The 20,527-nt window shown below is 42.0% G+C and overlaps 1 protein-coding gene across 1 annotated transcript in view; it reads right to left on the bottom strand.

The window, feature by feature from the left end:
- setx (senataxin) overlaps positions 1–19,348 on the bottom strand; it is a 122,846-nt gene extending 103,498 nt beyond the window's left edge. Inside the window, exon 1 of the mRNA XM_039762571.1 lies at positions 19,151–19,348. The gene's annotated coding sequence lies outside the window, so the exon portion shown is untranslated. The remainder of the gene's footprint in view (positions 1–19,150) is intronic.
- Positions 19,349–20,527: the final 1,179 nt, after the last annotated feature.

The following is a 20,527-nucleotide window of genomic DNA, read 5'->3' as shown; positions in this document are numbered from 1 at the left end:
AACTGTGAAAGTCGCCAAGCCTTGCACTGCGATAGCCTACAATAACACAAGGGGCGTGTCAATCATGTGGTTCAGACACGAGGATTTTAACATGTCCTGATATTTTATTACCCATTGGTTGCACAAAGAACTCACATCTACTGCCCAGATTGCATTGGTGACGCTCTTGTGTACTAACTCTGCATCAGTACAGCAGTGGACACAGCGTTTATGGAGAGATTCGAGAATTCACAACAAGGTTTTGGCTCGTTTTTTGGGGGTATTTTAACATTAATGAGGCTACTAACTCAGAGATGCAGAGTGTTTGGTTCGTTCACACCTCTCACAAGTCTTCAGAGAGGATTGTTCAATACATACGTGTGCATTTCTAGGTTTATGCGCATTCTGTGTTCTTGTGTTCCAATTCCACGGTCTGCTGGTCATTTTGCCTTTTAAATTATAGAAGGTATAGAAGTAGTTTCCCGTCATGCACGCACACTTTGTTGAGTTGAGCGATATTCTGGCAGTATGGGGGTCAGTTATGAAGGCAGTCGTGGCGACTGCAATCCTAACTCTGCACCAAAGACCGAGTCGATGTGATGCTCATTCCTGCACTGCTCATGGAATACCAAGTTGCTCAGCCTCATGCGCAGTAAACAGAAAGCAATGGAAGACCAGCCAGGATCAGCCGTCGCATTCAGCTGCAGTGTTCAAACTCTGGCCATTTAGAATGGGACAAAAAGTGTGCAAAAGTTTGGTCATTTCATGTGAAATCTAAATATGCTCTACATAGCAAAATAGAAAAGTAACCAAAATGAGACCACTTTGCATTTGAGACGTTTTATTGTGAAAACAGCACATTAATAATCTGCATATACAAATAACAACAAAGAACTGCAAAACACACACATTTATACGAATGCAAGGCATTTTTGCAAATTAAAAGATGAAAACTTTGTAACCAAATACTGGGGGACATCCCGACTACAGACAGAAGGACCCACCCAGTGCACAGCAATCAATGCCTGCATCATCTGGAAACGCAAGGAGGACTCATTGGAAGAGGGGGCTTTGGGACTACTGTATGTACAGCTGAGGTCCTCTGTCCTCCTCTCACTTGATTTCATGCAAAAGCCAAAATCCCCGTCTTTGCTCTCTCCTCAAGTCCGACTTTTCACTCTCCATTGCATTTCAAATGCACGGCTTCTGGGTTTTGTCCTTTTTAAGGTGGACTTCTTGCAGCCCATCACCAATGCCCAACCAAAAAAAATTCTGGCAAAACGCAAGTCTTTCAGCACCATAACTAAGGCTGTCAATAAAAACCAGTGGAAATGTTCAGCCAATTTCAAGATAAAAACTACTTAGGAAAAAAAAAAGACCCCATGTTCCTACTGGGCCAGACTGAAGGCACCCAAGATCAGATGAGCACCCGTGTGTCATTTTAGTACGTTTCTTCAAGAATCCACACTTTCATATTCTAGCAACTTAACTCTGCATTCCTCTCCTGATCCCAGCATCTCTGCAGTTTTAAATCCATTTTATTGCCCACTCTTAAGCACCAGTAAACATTTTCATTGAGTATACCAGAGCCAGAGGATATGGCATATGGTATGCGCTTAAAAAAAAAAAATAAAAACCCCACCACACCTTTTACCGATAAACTAAAAAAGAGCAGAAAATATTAAACACATTTCAATGCAAGTTATTGCATGCAAAAGGAAACAGGAAATGCGATTTTTGGTGTATCGGAGTCCTAAAGAACTTGTATGTGAACGGTGGGTAATAACGGAGCCTACCACTGTATGACAATTCGAGTGCCAGGAGGTTCAACGCGATTGGTGAGACAATGCAAACAGGATAGGAGGGGGGCACCAAGAAACCACAGCTTGCAACAGGTTTGCTTTGCAGCAGCAGCAGCTTCACCAAGCAAAGCAATGAGGGAGAAAGAACAAAGTTGTACTTTGCAGTCAAAAATGTTTGGGTAGAAGAAGATGGGACGGATCAGAAGAGCTTCTATGCTAACTACACTAATCAGTAATGCAAGTTACAACTTGAAACTTAACACTTTATACCGAGATCATCATCAGCACTCTTAATGAATACCTACTTCCTCCATTTTAAACTTGGCTTTCTTAGTAGTAGTAGGCGACATACCAGTTGATCCATTATATTAAATTAAGTTCCACATGCATGCAAAAGATAGATGTCATTCTGTGTCAGTGTAGTAGTGTCTTAAAGGTAAGGTCTTCATGTGGACTTGAATGGATTAAAAAAAAAAAAGAAAGCTAACCCTTTAAGAATATTACCCAGAGTGCTCTGCAGCTCAACTTCATTGCAAAGTCAGGAGAAACAGAAAAGTAGGACCAGAAAAAGCTGTGTCTCCTGGCAGCAGCAAAAGCGAGCAGGTGAAAAATACGTCAAAGAATAAGAGGAATCTGTGGGGACATTAGAACAACTGTGACAAGAATGGGCCATTTCACCCAACAAGCTCATTAGAGTGGCTAAAATAAGATCAAGTCAATGTTCTAAGGTCCCTAAACTCCACCACACTACTAAATCAATTATTCGGGGTCCATCGCTCTTTGCTTTAACATTTGGGAGATATCTGCACTTAAGTTTCCAGCTGTGCCCACGTGTTTTTGTTGCAGAATTTTAAAAGTAGTGCCCGAGATCCACCGTGTCAATTCCACTCAGTTTCAATCACGTCACCTCCTAACATTGGTCTGCTTGCACGGAAAAAGTTCAACTCCTTTAAACTCTCCTCACAGATCAGACCTCTCAGTCCTGTAAACCAGTCTGGTGGCTCCCCTCTGGACTTTTAGGGCTGCTGTCATTTTATAATACGGAGGCCAAAATGTGACGCAGGACTCCAGATGAGGCCTCATTAGTGTCTTATGCTTAAGGACTCGTACTTCACACCTCATGATGGTGATCTCGCTCTTCTGTGTGCAGACAGGAACACGTCCACTACAACTCCATTTCTTAAGATGTACCGTGGGAGCTCTGAAGGTTGAAAGTACATTGTAATACTTGATTTTTACTTGCATTAAATTTTTATCTCCCACTAATCACCCAAGCTGCATTATCCAAGTCTCTCTGTAAAAAAAAATGTAGCTGAAAGAAAAAAAAAAAAAATTTGCCCTTCCACCTTATTAGGGATCATCTGCAAACATACAAATCACATACAATTCTAATCCCATTTCCCTCACCATCCTGTGTTTGAGCCATTTTTGTACCCAACTACAGGCTGCACCCTGCGCTTTCAGTTGCTTGCTCCCTAACTCTTCATGTGGTACCCTCTCAAAAGAGATCCTAAGCACCTCTCTGGTGGCAGGTTTTTTTTTTTGCTTCCTCATTGAATTCCAACATATTCGTGAAACAGAACCTCCTCATCTGAGCCAACGTACTGTATGGTCTTATACTTTTGTTCTAGATATGAGCCTCTCAGTTTTTTCCCCTCAATCCAACTTTCCATTAATTTACCTGTACTGCATGTTAATTAAGCTTACTGGCCTACAGATACCCGAGTCAGCAGTTTCACCCTTTTTATGCCATCTTTTGGAATTTTCTCAGTGTGAAGAGATTTGTCAAGAGAACGCGCCACTGGTTAACTTTTGTACTCACTGACCTCCTTAAATCACTCTAGGATAAATATTATCTGACCTGGCGATTTGTTAGATTTCAGTTTATTTAATCCACACAGTACTTCTCCCTCTATGACTTCTAAGTTGCTAATTACCTCCTCAGTAGTTCCGCTGACTGTCTCTCCAGGTCATCAGCCACCTTTTCTGCAATATTCATCTCCAGCATGCCTTTTACCCTCCCCAATATCCTTTTAAAATGATAATCTCATACACCCTACGCTTCAGTCACAATGCTTACGTGCTTCACATAGCTGCATTTGCCTTTGTAAATTCCTTTTAGCACCTTCCTTATCCACTGCCCCCCCCTTGACCATCTCCACACTTAAAAGCCGACCCCCCCATTTATTTTAGAGGCCCTGCCTGAATCTCCTTCTCCGCTAACAGACATTTAAAATGGTTTGGTTTTAGAATTTGCACTGTTATAATAAATCTATTATATTCCCCTGATCCTAATGATTCAATCACCTTGTACCCTTTAATTCTATTCAGAACATTTTGCAGCGAACTGCTGAATAAACTTTTCACATGCTAAACACCAAAGCCAGTAAAGTCTAGTAAAACTCAATATTTATGGTCAAGTATCTAAGTGGAAATAAGCTTATAAAATCTTCCTAAACTCCAAGTCCTCAGACAAGCTTCATACCAGGGGGCACCACAAACACACATCTGCAATAATGAAATTAAGGAACATGGTGGGGCTAAAATAATATGCTAATAACTCAATCCCTCGTCCTAAACTTCATTAATCTAAGAACAGTATACTCAGATATGTGGAGGTGTAAAATAGTGAAGGACAACCACTCAGTTACTCTACTCAAGTATAGTTCTCTGCCATTTGTACTGGGAGTAAGTTTCATTTGGGGCTGCGTCTACCCCACTGTTTACCCTTGGGTCAAACCGCATACATTTTATTGCGTTACATTTACCTGCAAGTCCATGTTGCTCGTTACAAAGACCAACTAAATTCATTTAATAAAAAATAAGAAAAAGACCAATCAGGTATACTGTCATCTTAGGTATAGTTCAGCCTTACAAAGCCAATACAACAGCATACAATATTTAAAAAACCAAATGCAGTAGTGTGCCCTTCCACCGTTCCGTGTTGGGTCTCCCCATACTTCCCACTCACCGTTGAGACATGAAGACTGAATGTGGTGCCCTTACCCCAGTCGTATGTGAAAGCAGCATCTAGACTTTCAAGAATTGGCCTTCAGTTGTAAAGCAGCATACTGAAGAGTTTTCTCTTCTGCTTAAGCTCTCTTATATGGAGCTCCTGAAGGCCTAAAGAGCAGGGTCTGTTAAATCGAATGTCCATAAAATCTTATTTATACAAGTAATATCTTGAGACCACAAAAGAAAGAAAGAAAGAAAAAGAGAGAGAGAGAGAGAGAGAGAGAGAGAGAGAGAGAGAGATCCCTCACTATATCACGCTTCGACTTTTGCGGCTTCACTCGTATCACAGATTTTATATGCAAGCATATTTAAATATAGATCGCATATTTTTCGCTGGTTCAGGGTTTCTGTGGACAATGGGTCTTTTTATTTCTGGTTCACGCTTCCTCAGTTCATTTCATACAAGGGATGCTATTGGCGGACGGTGGATAATCTACCCAATCAAAGCACGCGGTTAAGTTCCCGAGTGCTGATTGGCTCAAAAACGGAGCGCAGAATTCAATTCCACTTTGCTTTAACCAGGAAATCTCATCTTGCTCATTCAGCATCAACGGGTTTCACTGTGTAAAGAGTTAAGTTTCGTCAATGTGCTGCTCGATGCCCACTCCGAGACTGAGCGACGAAGATTTGGCTGAGATGACCAAGTCAGTGAGCGAGGAGGATAAGGACCAAGAGGACTCGGCACAGGAAGACGACGCTGGCCTAACTCTCGAGCGTCTCACAACCATTCTACAAATGGAAAAAGATTTCCAGACATCGGTTAAAGAATGGGATCCGCAAATTATTCATTCTTTGCAATTTAGAAATGCTCTTGATGACGCCACAGAAGTGTATAAAAACCTCCTTACGCAAAATATAAAAAGCAGCGCCAGCAACTGCCCATCACGATGTTCCTTACCCGCAAAACACCGCCTGGTACGTCTTCAGTGGAAGAAGAAACTCCAAACGACAACGGCGGTGCTACACAGTCGCCTGAAGAGGCTCCTTTAGAAGAAGAGCTGTACAGTAACGCGGTCCTTTGTTAAAATTAACAAGTCGTCGTGTCATTGTTGGCGAGTACCCATAACTCCTTTTCTACGTACTTAGTACATGTACGTACATTTAGTGTCACTGTACACACATTTACTGTATATCATTTTTCTTGCATTGTACGTATTTAATGCTGGTGGCCTGTCTATCGTAATGGCTGTAACATGTGTGATATCGGAGACGCTCGAAATCTTTAAAATAACATTTAGGTTTTACTTTATATAAACAGTGTGTTAACATACGTCACTTCAACGAATCTTACCTAATATCTAAGAGAATATAAAGGGGTTTTGCTGTATAATCGTGCTGGAAATGTTTATAAAAGAGTGTGGGAGAGTTTAAGGGCTTAGAATATATAAAAATAACCGTATAAACATGGTTTGAACTTCGCAGATTTTCACCTTTCATGGGTGGTTCAGGAACGTAACCCCCGCGATCGAGGAGGGATTACTGGACATCTATATATGTGTGAGAGAGAACTGTAATGATTAGAAGTATTTAACTCACAAATACCAAGGAGTGTATTTTGTATTAATCCTGCTGCAGAGAGCTATATGATGTTTACTTCTGATCTGTTCTTCATTTAGGTAGAAAAAGAATTAAGCTTGAGCACAGAATTATGTGATAAACATTCTTTTATGAGAAAATGCTGACCTCTTGATACTAACAGAACACCCTGCGATATTACAAATCAATGTGTTGTTTTTCTGAATTCTTGCTTAAAAATATAACACGTCACATATGAATGAATAAATAAGGATTATTAATCTAACCAAACAAATAATCTAATGAAGATATTAAAGCCGTAAGAATGTAATCTCTTTATAACTAATGTAATGTACAATAAGAAACTGCGTAAATTGGTCTTGTGTGTGCGTTTACACTGAGAAGGGTGTATTCCTTAGGGAATGCGAGTGCCCGATAACGCTTGATTTTGGTGCACTCCTGTATGTAATAAATCAGGATGTAACCGTAACTTACACCAATCTAAGTGTGACCTCAAAATGAAATGCTAGATTTTCTTCTCTCTTTAGCCAATGAACAAGCTAGGTCATTTTTCTTCTTTTGAAGCAGCCCATCTGATCCCAAATCAGTTGCACTGAGCTGGGGGGTATGGGCGCAGTCTACCAGTTTCTTCAACTCACCAAGAATACAGAAATTGCTTTTCATTTTAAATTAGTGTTGTTGTGGACGCTGAAATCGATAACAACAAGAGAGACATGTGCAAGCGGTATCCCGCTATTTCAGTGGACTCTCACAAGCCCATTTACTGAAACGCTAGCGCCAGCCCAGACTGAAAAGGGCCTGGTGAAGTGAAGAACAAAGACTCGGGTTTCCAGTAAAATGATGTGGCTTGCGAGGCGTCTTCTTGTCCCTTGTTATGCGAGAGATAATAAAGAGGAGTGCCTGCTTTCCTTCAAGCAGGTTAGTAGTTTTTGTTGCTACCTTCTGGAGTTTAAGCTCAGTGAAAGCAAGAGCCACAATGACAAAGGAAAAGAGAGTTGGCGCATTAAGGGAGTATTCTAGGCTCGTGTGCATTGGTGGGCTTCGAGCAGCAATATATTCTGTCTTGGCAATTTATCGGATAATTACCGCACATTGCAATTCAGGGGAAGATGGAATAACCACAACATGCGTATTTTCATTTGTCTTTTGCACAATTGAGGAGAAAGCATTTAAAATTTCACAGCCCTGACCACCCATGTCCAGAGCATTCTCCAGTACAACACTGGCCTTCTGATTTCTAATTGCCACTTTGTGATGTTGTATTGAAGTTTTGATAGTTGCAAGTTGGGTTAGTGTGGGGGAAAATGTTATTTTGTAGAATTTAAAACAGTCTACAAACATGAACTGTGGCCGCGATTAACCTCTGTACCCTTTCCTGGCAGGGAGGCCAGTGTAGTGGATGGGCAGTGGGGGTCTGCCTCCCAACAGTACATGCTCTACTGAAACACTGGGCCAGTTGCCCATTCATGTATAGCAGTACTGCCGTGGGAAGAACTCCATAACCCAGCAGCCCCAAAGGGCATTACCCTCATTGGATGACTGAAGTGGGAGCAGGGGCTGCTGGGAATGAGAAAGGCCAGTGGGAAAGTTTAAAAGGGGGTCTGGCAGAACACCAAGAGGGCTGTGTTTCTGTATAACCTGTCTGCCGTGTCTAAAGAAAAGTCAACTGTGCCCTGAATTTTTAAAATGAGTTCATCAAGAACACGGGGACACAGTTGGAAACTTGTTAAGAGTAAATTTCTTTCTTTACACAAAGAACGATAGACACTTGGAATAAGCGACCAAGTAGTGTGGTAGACAGTAAGACATTAGGGACTTTCAAAACTCGACTTGATGTTTTTTTAGGAAGTAGTAAGTGGAGAGGACTGGCGAGCTTTGTTGGGCTGAATGGCCTGTTCTCGTCTAGACTGTTCTAATGAATCATTTCCCGGTATGAATGAATGGACTGTCTTGTGCCTGCCTGTCTCGTGTATAGTGGTGGATCAGTCGTAGAGTCTTCAAAAGGAGCGCTCCTGCAAATCTCACCCCTCAGGACTACTGGTAGGACGGTTTCATTTATTTATTACAGAAGCTGTTCCCGGGATTGTCATCTTCACACCAAACCATTTCATCCACTTTTGCCACATTGGACTGTACAAGGACACTGTTGTGAGTGTTTATCATTGTTATGTTAAATTTGTATCGCCGTAGGGGAAAGGGGAGGTTTGTCCGATTGTTGTGTTTGTATTGGTATCCTGGAATCTCCACCAAAAAAAAAATAAATATATCACCGTCCTATTGCCAGTCTGAATCTTAGCTGCCCCGGACTGTTACCTTGGTTCCCAAAAGGGGGAGCAGTCCCTACTTTCAGGGGCCTCTGACTGACCTGGAAGTGCTGCCAGAAGTATTCCTGGGTCTGGCGTAAAAGAGAGAGCACCACTGTCCACTCAGTAGGCAGGAGGTGGATGAGATTGCATGGAAGGTGCAGAAAGAGAAACTTATTACTTGTGCATTCTGGAAAGAAGGAAACTAAAACCCTGTGGAGGTATTGTGTGAAAACTCACGATTGTGTTGTGCTTGGAGGTTTGGGGAGCTGCAACACCACCTAAAAACCATCTGGTCTACATCTGACCATGATGGAGAGTTAATCTGTGTCGATTTATTTATTTATTTTTTTAATAATGTGGATTTAAGTGTTAAGGATGTGAGCTGTTCACCTCCCTGAACCCCACTTTGGAGTGGAGGCACCTCATACTGCTGCCAGGTATCCCAATGGTGGAGGAGGGGGCCCATAGTGCAAGTCATATTCACACTCACTAGCAGCACATTTCAGGTCATCAACAGGACACTGACAAATGTGTTTGTATAATTCATTACTCTCTGATGCCCTTCTGTGGCAAAAATGTCAAAAGGAGACAAAAAATGTATTTTATTTTTTGACAAAGCCTTGCCCCTTAAAATTATTATAAGATGTACTACAGCAGTGTTTCCAACCTCAGTCCTGGGGTCACACTGTGGCTGCAGGGTTTTGTTCCAAGCAGATTCCTAATCAGTGACTGATATCACCGAGCCGATTTAATTAGCTGGGATTATGCATCTTATTCTACATTCAGAAAAGCACAGCAGCACGATTTGTACATTTAAGACATTTAGAAATATTTCTGCTTTTGCTATTCATTTAAATACTTAACTCTCTTTTGTTGAGGTCATTGTATTTTGTCCTTTCCCTGTCCAGTTTTCCCCCCTTCATGGTTCTTAATAATGACAATTAAAAATGAGCAGTGCAGACATGCTGGCAAACACTGAATCAAAGGCTGCAGGTACTTTAGCATCAGACCCACTAATTAGTATATAATGGATTAAACAATTAGAACTAGAAAATATCAGAGAGAAAAAAAAGAAAAAACACCACTCCCATACAACGGCTTGGCACATACATACACACACATAAAATTCTGTTACAAAAAACTCCCAGGGACCCAAATAATATTTTGTTGTAATGAGATTCTGCATTTGTCACTCTAGTGCTTTCTTTAACTTGCGTCCAGGCGTTTGCAATCATTTCAATAGTTTCTTTCGTGTTAATTTTAATCGCCTCCTGCCTACAAGTTATGCTGACGAGAATTTCTCTTAGCATTTCCTTGCCATAATACACTTTCAGGGTGCGAATGAGCCCCAAATCCAATGGCTGAAGCAATGCTGTGCAATTGGGTGGGAGGACTTCAACACGAACATGATCTAAATGTCAAAGCATGTGTGCAGCACAGTTATCAATCAGAAGTCAAATCATCCATTTCTTCTTCATACTGTGATGTTTCTGAACAACAACACGCTGAAGTGCGTCCCAAAGCGCAACTGCAGTGTCTGTGGAAGATTGTTTGTCTGTTGCTGGGGCAGGGCAATAGGTGGCTCACAGTGCTTCAGTGAAGCGCCACAGAAGCAAATCATAAAAGATCATGGTTGCCCTAGAAGTCCCTGTCTTTCACCTCAAAACATGAGGCCGAGTCTCAGTACTTTAGCAAAGCCAGATTTATTCAGCTTGAAACAGGAACGGCACACTTACTGATTGTAGCGTGAACTGCCACTCTGCTATACACAGATATGGCAGTCAGGCGGGGTCGTGGCCAGGTCAGTGACCAAGTAATCCTGTTATCTGCATTTACAATGTCTGTGCTCCTAACCTTGCATCACCCATTGAGATCTTTTCGGTTTACTTTGGCAGAGAGACTCAGCATAGCAGCAAGCCTGCTATTGCCCCGTACAGACGCAGAGATCGCACTTCGGTACACTCTTCAGCGTGCTGTCTAGTTGGTGGAGGTCCCAAGAGAATTTACAAACATCACATTTTCTTGAATGAGTGCTGCATTAATAAGAACGTCTCTTGAACGAGCATCACTGAACCACAAAAACTGCTATTGAGGTCTTCAAAGGCAGCAGTTCACATACGTTTGCAACCAGAGATTTTTCTTCTTTTCTTGCTGTCTTTTAAGAAAGTTGACAGTGTCGATGGCGAAATTCTGAATTCACTGGCAACATCTTTTTTCTTTTTGCCGCAATCAAGAGCTGCAAAAAATTACGTTTTTTCTTTCTAATATGAACCGCTATCGTTTTTTTGCATCTACAGGAGGGTAACAAGGAGTTAAATTCCAATGGATGTTTTTCAAATGTCGACGAGCAATAAGCAAAAGGTGTCGCTGAAAACCACAGGAAACAAAAAAGGCAAAACAGTATGAGGAAAACACGAAGAAAAAAAAAAAATTAGTGTTTGTTTGGGGATCGTCGTGCACAACTGAGCTGCGGCTTCAGAACTAACTGCTCTGCAGAGGATTCATTCAGGCATTTCAAGGTCTTTTGTGCACTTCATTGTAATGAAAGTATCTGCTGAATGGACTTCATATAAAAACAAGATTTCTGTAGACTTGTGTCATATGGGGAAGCTGGCTGGACCATAAAAATACTTTGTTGTAATGAAAATCTCTCTCTCTCTCTCACTAAGGCAAGACAACCACGGAAAGCATGCCAGAAGGGGCGTGGATTCACCAAGCCGCCGACAAGCGAGACGCCCATGGTGCATGCAGGAAGGAGCCACGCCCACCAACTCTAAGACCATTGGATATGACGACAACTCACAGAACCACGCCCACGAACTCGGACGTGACGACACAGGAAAAACGCCGTCATTTTTGTTCGTCTGTTGTAGAGTCCACATGCAGCTCTGAGCCACGTTGACTGTTCATAGAGGCAGGTTTCTCGTGGAAGTGAATCGCTATATGCAGCGTGTAAAACAGCTTGCGAGGGGGATCCCATGGGATCCTTAAAACGATTCTTTAAAACTGAGGTTAAAACACAATGAAGGAAGCAGTCTTTAAAAACCAATAGGCCCTGTGCCTCGGTTTCATTGCCGTCTCACCTGCTTCACCAATGCAGGCCTTGCAACAGTCGAGACGCTCTCTCAGCAGCTGACCTTCTCTGTGCCTGACCGGTTCACAGAGGCACCACACGACACGGCAGGACTATCTAAGAGGAGGCATGTTTGTCACGGATGTAAGCAGCGGGTAAAACAGTTTGTCGCAGATGTGAATCGTATGCAGCATGTAAAACAGTTTCCGAGGGGTTTCCCATGGTCTTAGACTCAGTGGCCGGATCTCTGTCAGTTGCTCTTGCGACTGGGCACATGACCAGGCAGTGTGTATGCTTCGAGTGCGACGGTGGACGCGACAGGACCGTCTAAGAAAAATCATGTCACAGCTGGGAATCGCTGTATGCGCCGTGTATCCCATAGTCTTACAGTTGGTGGGCAAGTCTCTGTTAGTTGCTCTTGCAAGCGGGCACATGACCAGGCAGTGTATGTGCTTTGAGAGCATGTGTAGACGCGACAGCACCATCTAAGATTCATATTTGTCGCGAATGTGAATCGCTGTATGCAGCGTGTAAAATGCTGTATTGTATGTTGCCCTCTCCAGAGTTACATCTTTTTCACCTACAGTCGTATACACAATGAAGTAACCAGTCTTTAAAAACCGAGTTTTCGTTCGGTTACGACGCACGACCGCGTGCACCATAGCAAACTGTTTTACACACTACATACAGCAATTCGCATCCGCGACAAACATGCGTCTTCTTAGATACTCCTGCACTTTGTACACACCACCCTCCCACCGTGGTTGGGTGTCTTGGTTGATTATATATAGAAAGGCAGCCAAAACCGCACAGAGCAATGAAAAGTCTATGCGAGTCACAGCTGCATCTGGACTGTACAAAGACAACGACTCGAGTGACGAGTTGGAGGTGGGGACATGAGCAGGCAGTGCATACTGGACGAGAAATCAGCAGACTAGCATGACGGAGGCAACGGAGTCGACGTTCTTCTCCTCCCGTTTCACCCTCCGCGCCTGAGCGCCGCACAGACGATTGTGTGTTGTTTCTTTCCGTGCATTGTTACAATGTTGCTTTTCTTGCTGATTTATTACATTTCCGATTTTTCAAATGTTAAATTTTCTCCCTGTGCTTAAAAATCATTAAAAAAACCAGCCTGATCATGCTGTGTATGGTACGCTGCAGGTTGGCTAGTTTCAAATAAATAAGTGTTATACACAAACTTAGTTTTCCAATTTCTGGATTGTTCCCAAAAACAACAACAAATCACTTAAAATTAGCCCAGCAGTTCAATTAAAAACAGAAGCGGATTGGAACAAAATCCTGCAGCCACAGTGTACCCCCAGGACTGGTTAGGAAACACTGGTCTAGAGTCAGGACTTAAAAGTTCACATCTTCATTTCAAACCAACAATAACATCACCATCAGAACTCAGGTGGAGAGATACTTGTGCATTACAAATTCCAAAGTATAATGTTGTATTCACACAAAACAAATTTTAACTGCCTCCTCATAAAATGGATTTTAAGTCTATCGACAGGAGATTAGAAGTTCCTAATTACTTTTACACATTCTAATACGGCATCTGACCAAAAAAAGGCATGCAAACGAGATGCCACAATAACCACAACACTGACCTCAGCCTTAAAAATGTATTTTTGGCACCAGAGTTCTTTTGAAAGCATATACTTTTTTGTTTTCACCGAAGTTACTGAAATACTTGTTACTTCATTAAAAGTGTGAGAAACTTGAACTACTTCATCAAGTAGGATGCCAGAGTACTTTTTACAACTCTAGTAACATGTGAATTATCTTAGAGCTGTACAGAAAGTATTGCACAATCCTAAAAATGATAAATGGTATTAGCCATATTAACTATATTGCTATAGTCTACAATAATAAAATACTATAATCACACCAGACCAAAAAAAACCCCACAGAGAACTTGGCCACAAGACTGAAGAACACCTGCATTTTTGTTTGGCATGGAGACCCACTGGAGGTAACATTAATTTTCATCCACTTGTCCAGCACCAAATCCTACAGTTCAGCCAGATTGGTTGGTTGGCTCCACCAACATTTCATTATTTGCTCTAAAAACAGTCCCACCGAGTTGCTATGGCATTTAAACCTGGGGATTTTCCAAGCCAGTCAAGACCGATTGGTTCAGGCATAACGTGAGCTACCTCAGCTATGCTGATTACACACAACTGTATTTATTACCAGCACCAGATGACCCCAACTCTCTTGGTTCACTGACCCCATTGTCTTGTCGTGTTTGAGTGGATGAGTAGTAATTTCCTCAAACTAAAGGAGAAAACAGAAATCCCAGTTATTGGAAAATATTGATATAATGAGCGTATAAGAAATAAACTTGATCCATTAGGCTTAAAAGTCAAGATAAAGGGTAAAGAATTTAGGGGCAATTACAGACTGACCTAAATTTTACACCACATACGAACTAGGTTACCGGGACACAATTGTTTCCACATTAAGAATACAGTAAAGGTTAGATCCCTTCCAACTTTGCAAGATGCTGAAAAGTTAGTTCACACTTCCGGTTTTAGTGGACTAGATTACTGCAACAGAACTTTCAAGATCGCCCCAAAAATAGACAATCAGTTGCAACTAATGCAGAATGAAGCTGCCAGAGTCACTAATTTGGTTACCCGTGCCATTCAGAATTGACTTTAAAATACTGCTAATGGTTTACAAAGCCTTAATTATCTGACTCTGTCCGATAATCAGAATACCTGTGACCCTACACACCAAATCGTAACCTCAGATCTTCAAATGAGTATCTGCTTAGAATTCCAAGAGCCAAACTTAATAGTAGTGGTGAGGCAGCCTTCTGCTGTTATACATCTAAAAAATCTTACTGATAGAAATTCACCAGGCTAATACAGTGGAGCATTTTAAAAATAACTGCTAAAAAACATTTTAACACGGCTTTCTCAAAGCTACATTTTAGAGTATCCCTTTTAAGCTACGTGCATTGAATTATCGTTGATGGACTGAATGTGGGACCCCAGGTGTCCACCATCAGAGTGAGGACTGGGCAGTCACTTGGCCTTGGAAGCCCTGCAGATTTTGATTTTTCCTTCCAGCCCACCCAGAGTTTGTTTTATCTGTCCTCCTGGCCATTTGACTTAATCTGATTTTTGTTTCATATATACTTTTCCTTCATCTGGAGCTATAGTATTTATATGAAAATGTGCTACATAAACAAAATGTTACTGTGGCACTTGGTGTTGACAGTACACTATAAATGCACCTTCAAAGAATTAACTTTGAAAATGTAAACAGAAAGCATTTCCAATCTATTAAATGTGCTGCTCTATAGTCCACCAGCAGCATGTTACATTGTGCAAGCATGTAGCGTGCGGCATAATGTGGCACTCAAATCGTAGCTTGCCCGTACCTGAAGAGATGCAAAGTGATGAACCGGACTCACCCACCAGACAGTGGTGCAACTTCATGTGAATATAATTAGCAGAATGTAAAAACAGGTAATGTAACATTTATTCTTTAACCATTTAATCTGTGGTCAATATCACATAGTACAGCCCTTAGATCACTGGCCACATCTTTTATAGCATCAACTGTTGCTTTTTGCGACTCCAGAACACATCCAGCATCCAAAGATGCACCATCACTGCCTGAAGTCACATCCCAAGCACTGGGGTCAGCTCGTGTAATATTGCCTGAAACAGAATAATCAGACGATGGGCCGCGACTCGCCTTTTCATGTCAACTTAGATATCTGACCACTTTTTTTTTTATTTATTTCAAGCACTGTGCGACGTTCTGAACTTGAACTTAAGTGTTCCCGCCATACTATCATTCCATCAACTTCCTTTTGCAGTTTATACCACTGCTAAAGCCAACAAAAAGTAAGTTTTCCTTGCCTCCACTTCACATTCACTGAAGTCCACCCACGCCCCCCCTCTTGCCATGGTCTTAAATCACTGAATGGAAGGGGCTATTTAGATTGATTTGCATATTCAAACGTGGAAAATTATGGGAGGAGGCGGGGCTATAGGAGCACACACATGAATAAAATTCACATTTATTGGGATTTAAGTGCACACGGTTTTATTTATTTGGATTTTTTTTTTGGTTTGTATGCACATTTCCAGTTTTGCCCATACACCATGTTTTAGTGGGAATTCTATACAAGTCCATATACATGAGGACCCTTATCTGTGAGCACTGTCTTGCAACTGCACTTCTGGCAACACTTATTGGTTGACCGACATGTATGCCATTGCTGGAAGACCCACTGGTCATTACGCCTTGACACACCTGCATAATCGGTAATGTTCTGTAAACTATAGTGTGGGAGCCATTTTACATGGAGAAAACCAAACATGTTGTACACCACTTCTCATTACGTGACTAGCCATGCAGCACACACCACACTTTTGCTGAACTGGATTCATTCTGTGGTCCTTCTGTAGGTGTCTGAAGTACGTAGAACCTCGTATACGGACAGTGAATCTTTTTCTTGTCCTGTGAGCTTATACTTTACCTCCTCCCTCTAAATGATGTAAATGACAATCACCCCAACTTACAATTGTTCCAATTCAGGTAGGTATCCGTGCGTTACACTTTTAAACCATGAACTTTAAGCGATTTTAGTCACCAATTTTTTTAATATTTATAGCTCTAAAGACCACCCAACACCGGTACATTTTTTTTCCTATATGTGAACTCTAAGATCAATACATGTGTCAGTATTCAAACCAAACTGAGTTAGCTGAGCAATGGTCCCGTTTGCAGAAATTGAAGTAGAACAGATTTCAATGAACATAAATGTTAAGAGCTTACCAACAAAACTGCCCTACTTTCCTCACCCTTCATTCTTATAACTTTCTGTATCACCAGACAATAAAAAAATTAAAAGTGTGAAAGCCTTGCACCACCTATTTTTTTTTTTTTTTTTAAAACATTACTTATCCCATTTGGTTTGTAATGAGGGTTGAGTTTTTTTTTTTTTTTTTTAATTCCACATTTTTATGCGAATCAGAGCTAATTAAATTGATTTCAATGGAAGTGGACAGTGGCCAAAGCTGAAAACCCCAAACAATATCAAAACATCCATTTTATAAAATATAAAAATAAAAGACCCCACTTTACTCAGGTCTCATAATCCATTTAAACAGACATGCAGTCTAATACTCAAAACTTGCAAAAATGCATTCAAAGTTCGAAGTATTGTTAAATGAATCCCCCCATTAAAACAAAATTAGCCCCCAACCAGGAACCCCTTCACATGGGGGCCACATTTTTGAACTGAAGAGCTGCCTCTCCCCTGGCCAAGAGTTCAGTCTTCAATTCAAATGCTCAGTACTCTAGGAACTCATCCTTGCCGTTTATAGTTTGAGTTTTCTTGCAGTAGTAATAGTACTAGTAGTTTGCAAAAAGTGCACATTCAGCAGAATAATGAATGGACAGTGGAATTTGTGACACGAGAGTTTTTTTTTTTTTTTATTATTTTAAATAGACATTTTTCACATCGTGTGCTGCTAAACCGCTGGCGACCATTACTGACCTGTTCAATCACAATGTTTCATTTTTAAATTTTATCCATTTTTTTGGGGACACCACTAAAAACTACAGGAGTTAGTCATTTTTGGGGACAGACTATTCCTTTAAGAAATCGGCAATGCTAAGAAGTAAAAACGTAGTAAAAGGATTAATAAAAAAAAAAAGTTTTGAATTGTATCCAGTTGCTTGCTGTGCTTTAAGTTTGCACAATTTTTTCAGTGCCTTCTGGAAGCAGGGTGGTCCAGTTTGGCATCCCCCCCATCACCAAAAAAAAAAAAAAGAAAGTGTGCTGATTAGGTCGAGTGGCAAGTCCAAACTGGTTCTGAATGCCTTTGAATGTGTGGGCCCAGTGACAAGACTGGTGTAAAATCCAGGGCAAGAAACTCTTGTATCAGATACTGCCAGGAATAGCACTTCATACCCGTAGAATCCTGGCCTTATCTAAGCAAACTTGAAAATGTTCTCTCAATACAGAAAGTTCACTTGTACAGAACATCTAAACTCATGTTATGCAAAACTGCGTGTGAGGAGGACTGTGCATCACTCCTTGATCAATGCATTCACCACCAGTCCATCAGCACGACCTATCCCGCGAGGTTTCTCCGTTATCTTCGAGGACATGAACTCCTAACCACACGTTCAGAGCTCATAAGGAAAACAGTTAAAATTATACCTCCAAACAAAATGGGATGATTGAGTAAATATTGGGTAAAATGTACAGCTACATTTTGGGGAAAACGCAAATCACTGTTTTAAACATAAGATATACAAACCAAACACAAAACACTTTTAGCCAGTGCTTTATCTTTCAGTCCCCCCCCCCAATCGAAAACGTAACAGGGCCAACAGATCACTGCCTATAGTCAATGGAAAGGAATATTTATTATATATAAAAAAACCAAGTGGCTACCCATTCAATCTCATAAGCAAACCACTTCACTACGTTCACGCGGCATTTATTAAAAAAAAAAAAAGCCCGGACACGAGAAGAAAGTGAACAAGAAAACAAAACGGGGGCTATGCGCAGGTCTGCCCTTCATCGAAACCCCTGCTACGGTCGTCTTCGTGCACATGAATATAGCGAGAACAGACAGAGGCGACGTTTTCTACAATGCGTTTGTCCTCCTAAATCCCACGAAGCATGTGCGAGATTCCTGAAGACGTCCGTTAAATCATCGGCGGTCGACGTTTCCCGCTTTGGATGCGTTCAGACCCTCTCGGGAGGTTTATTGACGCAGAGGCCTTCGGGTGTTTGGGGTTTAATTGAACTTGTCCTTTGCGAATAAAGTCTGCGGGTCCTTTCAGGCTAAGCATACACACACACCCCCGGCACACGTGCAAACACAGAGGAGTCCTACAGAACAATGCTACTCCAGCATTTTTAATGTGCGCCTTGTATTCTTTGAGCCTACAATGGCCTTCCGTGTAAATGCACCTATAGGACGATGTATTTATTTATTTAAGTGTCAGTTAGTACTTTACGGTCGGTGAAACGAGACTCATTTGCACGAAGGTTGTACACCCACGACAGTGCATCCAACAGCCGAAATATTGTTGGAATGCGTTATTTCATTCGGACAGCCTCCTCCATTCGTTTCCTTCCCGGTCCTCTTCTCCAGGGCAATTTAAAAGTACAGGCCGACCAACTGCAGTTCCACGTCGGCTCGCACGTTCTTCGAGCTACTGCGGCGCCCCGCCAAAGAAACGAAGCTTCGGCATCGAAAAATGTCGTCCAAGTCGTGCCACCTGGGGCATTTGCACTCAAAAAGCGGGAAACAAATAAAAACAAGCGCAACGTGTTGTTAAGGAGGACGACCGGCCACTAGGGAAAAACTGCGTGCGTAGCGGCTTCAATTTGGAGACGAGCACCACTTGAAGTGACCTCTGGGAGCGGGAAAAGTCGCCCATCCTACCTTCTGTTACTTGTTACTCCAGTACTCCTGCCCGGCTGGCACACTCATACAGCTGTCGCACCATTAGTAACTGTTTTCCTTCCCCCGGGGTTTTCAACTCCTCCACTTCACTACAGTATGTGTATATGGCTCGTTCCCTTCTCCGGAAAAGGAATGACGTGAACTGCACGCTTAAGCGGAGCGCCCGCATCTGCTTTTCTGCGCCTCGTGCTGAAAGTAACCTTTTGAGCGTCACTCGCACTGGGCCAATCAATCGACGGCAACAGGTTTCCCCGCCCACTCATCACACCGGTATTGCATTGGGACAAGAAGACAGGGGGCGGGGACTGAGAAACCGCACAGCTAGGACGACTTTATTTGATTCCCCGCGACTCGCAACTACCAATGAGATAAGGGGAGGAAGGCGGGCGTTTCCGTGCCAGCTTTTCCTGTTAACGAGAGACGCCCAGCGAACGATGGCTTGGTGAGGGCGTGAAGGATGTGCAGGTGGGAAAGCAAATGAATGCAGTGCCAAGAAACTATGGAGGCTCGCGCAATGCAGTCCCGCTGAGCTGAAGTCAATGGACAGATCAGGCAAGAAGTGACAGTACACACCGTGATCGACGGTGCACTCTGTTAAGATAACCAAGCAACGAGCTTATTAATTAGAGATTAACTATTTAACGTGATACTTGGTTATGGTGGTGGATTGATTCCGTTGATTTCATCAACAATTGCAATTGCTTTTATTCCTTTTAATGTACACCACAGAACTGGTAGCCATTACTCAAGCTTTCCAGTGGATTGCAGAAAACCGGACAGAAAGAATAATGAACTTCTGCATTGATAGTAATGTTGATTGTTATGGCGTCTTTCACACAATTCAAATGCAACACAACGTGCTTCACAAATATGAAAAGGTAGAAAGTAGAAGAATAGTACAATGCTATACTTAGAAAAAGCCAATCAAATAAGTACAGTAGTTCTATCAGAAAGAAAAAAATAAATTCAAAGCTAAATTAAGAAGTCTTAAACTTGTTTTTGAAGCTCTTAACAGAATATGCCTGCCGTATATTGTAATGTGCTCCAAATCTATGAAAGAGGAGGTTGGGCGCATGTGGCAATAGCGGGTTGCTGCACCACCTGGATTGGGAGCCGAGTGCAGCGGGTGACACCCCACCACCACAATGGAACAGTGTGAGTTTTTTTATGGTGGCTGGACTGCCAATACTGGCACCAAGCCCCAAGGACCTGCTCGAAGCATACAAATTAAAGGCAGCTTTGTCACTTTTCTTCAATCAGAAGACCAGTGCTTGAGGATCATAAATCTCATTATTGTCAAGATCTGGGAGTCCCAAAAGCACACAACATCACGAAACACCCATCACATTAAACTAG

This window comes from Polypterus senegalus, chromosome 9 (assembly GCF_016835505.1).
Source record: "Polypterus senegalus isolate Bchr_013 chromosome 9, ASM1683550v1, whole genome shotgun sequence".
Lineage (NCBI taxonomy): Eukaryota > Metazoa > Chordata > Cladistia > Polypteriformes > Polypteridae > Polypterus > Polypterus senegalus.
The sequence above is the reverse complement of the archived record's forward strand: the minus strand, read 5'-3'. Positions and strand labels throughout refer to the sequence as shown.